Source organism: Pseudorca crassidens, chromosome 6, assembly GCF_039906515.1.
Source record: "Pseudorca crassidens isolate mPseCra1 chromosome 6, mPseCra1.hap1, whole genome shotgun sequence".
NCBI classification, from domain to species: domain Eukaryota; kingdom Metazoa; phylum Chordata; class Mammalia; order Artiodactyla; family Delphinidae; genus Pseudorca; species Pseudorca crassidens.
In genome coordinates this window covers 64,906,877-64,911,634 of record NC_090301.1, presented here as the reverse complement: position 1 = coordinate 64,911,634, position 4,758 = coordinate 64,906,877, and the positions used below count along the sequence as shown (strand labels likewise).

At 36.6% G+C, this 4,758-nt stretch overlaps 1 pseudogene; it reads right to left on the bottom strand.

Moving 5' to 3' along the window:
• Positions 1–1,074: 1,074 nt before the first annotated feature.
• Positions 1,075–1,688, bottom strand: LOC137225852 (signal peptidase complex catalytic subunit SEC11C pseudogene; annotated as a pseudogene).
• Between the last annotated feature and the right edge of the window lie 3,070 nt (positions 1,689–4,758).

Genomic DNA, 4,758 nt, shown 5'->3' with positions numbered 1-4,758 from the left:
TATTTTATAAACTGGCACTGATAAATATTTCCTAAGAGGAGACAGGAAATGTTAAAATCATTACTTTCAAAATATGATCTTTTCATTGAAAAATTCTGTATTTCACTTGTGTTAGAAAAGATACTCAGTATCAGGTATTTTTTAAATGCAAAATAAATGCCTTGAAGAGGGACTGTTTTGAATATTAAGCTCCACAGCATCAACCAAATGGCTGACATAAGTGTTAAAAATAGTTAACATCAAAATGTTACCAATTAAATTGAAATTCTCAAATGGCATATCTTGTGCTAGTAATGAAAACATCAAAATATACATGAATCATCAGGAATAAGATCTAACGAAGATGAATAAAATTAAAACATAGTTTCATTAAATTTGAATTCAGTACCATTGTATACAAATAAATGGCTATCAGATGGAATAATTAAATGTTTTTAATTGAGATATTTCTACAGGAAACATTGTTTCCTTTGTTATTTAGAATAAAAACATTTTCTCTTCAGGTTCACAGGAGAAAAATATCAAAAACATACCAACTGCAGATCTTCACCATGAGACTGATAACATAATTTAGATATGTTTGTATCACTTTTCTCTTAATTTATTTTTTAAAAAGTAAAAGAAAGATTATTCATATGATACATAATTCATTTTTAATTTTAAAATACTAACTCAATACGTAAAAATTTAAAAGCTAGCCGAACCATTCAAAGGTGAAGCAATTTTTGGAGACTGTCATGCAGTAACTCTACTCTCCCTTTACTCTGTCCTTGCCTGATCAGAGGATTCTTTTGGTCTCCACTTTAAAGCTATTTGGAAATACTACTGCCTTCATAGGATCAGACAAAGTACTGATTCTTTGTAATAGTGGACCTGTGGAGGTTTTGGTCATTATGTAACTATTTGTCGTGATGTACACTTGACCTTTTTTTTTTTTCACTGATGAATCATTTATTCGAACAAGACAAAAACATCTCCACATTGTTTCCTTTTATACAGAAAGTGGAACATTTCAAATATATTAGCTTTTCCACAGAATTTATTTCGGTCTGGTCCGAGGAACTGCCTTTCATTTTAGGATTCACGTTTTAGTAACACATATGCACCCATTACAGCCAAAAGAGCATACTTGAATTTTGGGAGTTGTTCATTATAATGGTGAGCATACCAACATATGGTAAAAACCCTCTGGCTCTCCCCACCACATCCTTCTTTTCCAGCCAGTTCTGGCCTTCTTTGTACAAGCCTCTATTGTCAACTTCATTATTACCTCCTTTAGTCAGAAATTTGATGTCTCCATTATCTTTTTTATGAACTTTGATTACTCTGTGCACTGTTGGAATGTCTTGTCCTTCTACTTTAAAAACAACGATTTCACCATCTCTAACCAGGTCTTCCCGGAAATTTGTCAGGAGCAGAAGGTTGCCCCTGTGGAAGGCTGGCTCCATGCCGCCACTCAGCACCACCATGATGGGACTCTCGCTGCCAGTGAGGACGATCAGGCCTTTCCAGATCATGAGCATTCATGACACAGTCATGGCAAAGTTTAAGACCTGGTAATAGAGCTGGTGCTTGTTCATCTTCCTCGGGTCCCCTAAGATGTCCAAGCTGGACGCGGGGAGATGTGACCCCGCAGTGCCCATGTGCACCATGCCGGGGTCTCTGGGGGCCGAGGCGGCCCGCGGGCTCCGGGTGTTACAGACTGCTCACTTGACTTCTTATAGCAAACAACACCCTTCTATTTCAGTTCACATGAGGGTGGATACCTTTTGAAGTGGGGCATGTGATTCAGTCTGGCCAAAAATGAGCATGGTTGTCCCATATCACAGTGACCGGCTAGTGGTAGGCATATGACTGGGCCTCATTAGGCCAATCAGAATGGTGAATGTCCTGTATTTGTGCGTTTGCAACCTAAATTAGAATTTGTAAAGTCTTTAATTTGAGTCTCTTCTTTTTCACCTATTCTCCAGCTGCTATTCCAAGAGATAAGCTGGGTCATTGATGTGATCTTTAGCCTGGACTTTTCTATCAAGATGATTTTCCTCCAGAGTACAGACTCTTGTTCCATAGTGGGTTTGATTTCATGTCCAGTTCAATTATTTCTAGTTCAGAAATACTCCTCAGCAGGAATCCACACACCCAAAATGTCCTGATGCATATAATTGGGTAAAATGGCAAATAATGAGAAGTGAAATATGTATGATGGCAGCCTTTTCTCTTTGATCTTCTGAATTTTTTTCCAACCAAAAAATGAATAATTGGTACAATTAAAGTTGGCATGAAACTTACTGATTTTTTTAAACCACATTTTAATCCTTAATTTTTCTTTACTGGTATCTTCCAGTTTATTGGTTTTGATGTGTTTTTATTTTCTCTTTTAGTTCAAATTAATGTGTACTACTAATGATTATTTTATTTAAAGTATATGTGTGTTTTAAAACTGTCATTAGTTCATTCATATTTCCTTTTAAAAAATAAAGACCAATTATGATTTTTTGTATATTTGGTCAGATCTCCAAAACAAATAATTTTACCTCCTATTTATAAGTTACATGGGAGAAGTCAATATGAGGTCATTTGGGAATGTTAAAAAAGACTATTTCATGCCTGGGCCACTGATAAGAGCTGCCAGCACCATAGCCATTGTGAAATCTGGGATAATCGCTACATTGCATTCCTTCTCAGAAACAGATAGCTTCCAGGAGAGGTAGTGGGAGTTAATGTCCATGTCATATGAGAAGAGGAACCAAGAGTTGCCTTTAATAATCATAGCTATATTAATTGCCTGTTACAGGAGCCTAATTCAAACTACCTTAAGAAAAACAGTATATTCATTCATGTAACTCTGATCAAAAACAATAATTAACACATATCATTCAATATATGCTAGGCATAGTTCTAAGTGCTTTATATGCTTTAGCTCATTTTATCTTTACAAATATCCCTATGACCTAGGTGTTATTAGTATTATCATCATCATCCCCCTTTTAGTTTTGAAGCATTCAAGCCATAGAGACATTAGGTAATGTGAATGGGACACAAGAGACAAAAAGCAGCAGAGCTGGGATTTGATCACGTGCAGCTTGGCTGCAGAGATCATGTACTGACTCCCCAATCTAGAGTGACTCAAATGCTCCTGGTGTCTGAGGTAGCTCCCGGAAATAGAAATGCTGTGGGAACTGCAACCACAGACGTGACAGCAAGACTCTCTTGGTTCATCCCTGTCAACTCTGCCCCTCTTTGCTTCTCTTGGTATGTTGACCATATTCTCTCCTGCTTGCCCTGGCCTTTCAATTTAGCAAGGACCCCATCCTCTAACAGGTGCAATTACTGACCCCAAGGGGTAAAAGATTGTCTGGTCCTGGGTCCCCTGCCCACTTCTATGACTTGGAATAAGTTGCTTGAGGCAGGAGTAGTGGAAAGCCTGCTGGAGAGACAAAAACAATCAGCTCCACGTTCCCCTGCAGTTCCTACCTGCCAAAGGTATGAGGTTTTAACTCTGTTTTTACTCAGTGAAGGTTGCCATTCCTAAGAGAGCATAAAAATAGGACTGTAAGTCTTACATGGATTTCAAAATCCATAATAAGATGTTTTAAGAATTAGTTATTCTAGGAATGTGGTTTAGGATCTATTAGCTCTTTAAGGCCCGTGAAAAGTGCTGAGATATTAAAAAAAAAAATTAGGTTAAAAAAACCCAAAAAAATCAAAATGTGTACATATCTAATTAAATGTTTATGAAAGTAACATATTGGAAAGACAACTGTGACCCAGCTCCACTCATATACAGATAAATTTTAATAGGTTTAGTATAAAAAGGACAAAGTTCCCCAGAAGCTTGAGAATCTTGAGCCTCTGGAGGACTTAAGAAGGCCCTGTTCCACTAATGTAACTCTTGGAGGACCAGAGTACCCAGAGGGATCAGACAAAAATTAAACATTGTCACCATCCAGTGAATTTAATTTGCCATCCTTGGTCCATGTCACCTCAAAACAAATGGAACTATTTAAGCTTTGGTTATCTTTTCTAAGTTTTTGCCAAAACTCTCACAGGTGAGAATTCTACTCATCCTGTGTTTGCTCACAGAGTATAAAAATGACGATTATGATTTCTAGGGCTGTTAAATATATTTAGGGTTTTTAAGTAAAAGATCTTGATCTAAATACAAAGTATCCTGATTATTGTGGTTAAACTTAGAATGATAGTCTGCACTGTTTAAGTAAAACCTAATATTGAAAATGATGAATTGTTCTTTAGTTGTTAGATGTAAGTTATGTTATAAAAGTGCTCTGTCCTTGGGCCACTAACCAAGCAAACCATCTCTTTGCTTGTCCCTTTTCATACTTCACCTACACAAGGAGAACCTCCTTTTTCTTTTATTGTGATGCTTTATTGTATTACTCTGACTGTTGCAGAGTTTTTACATGTAACCTGGATAGTTCCTGTTTAACATAGATTTCTACTTCTCAGTGGAGTTATGAATACAACGAGATAGGCAGCAGTGAAGTGACATGGTATATGTGGCCCATCTTCATAGAACAGAACTTTGCCCAACAATTTGGGGAGGTTTTTATAAATACACAAACTCATAAATATTTATGGAGATAGATCGATTGCCAGGTAAAGGCTGATTTTCTAAAAAGAGTAAAACCGTGATTCTTATGCATATAAAAGGAATATGTGCCACATATTTTGTGCAACTCATTAATTAAAGGGGGAATCAGTAAGATGTTACTGATCAAAGAAGAATTCAAAATACCA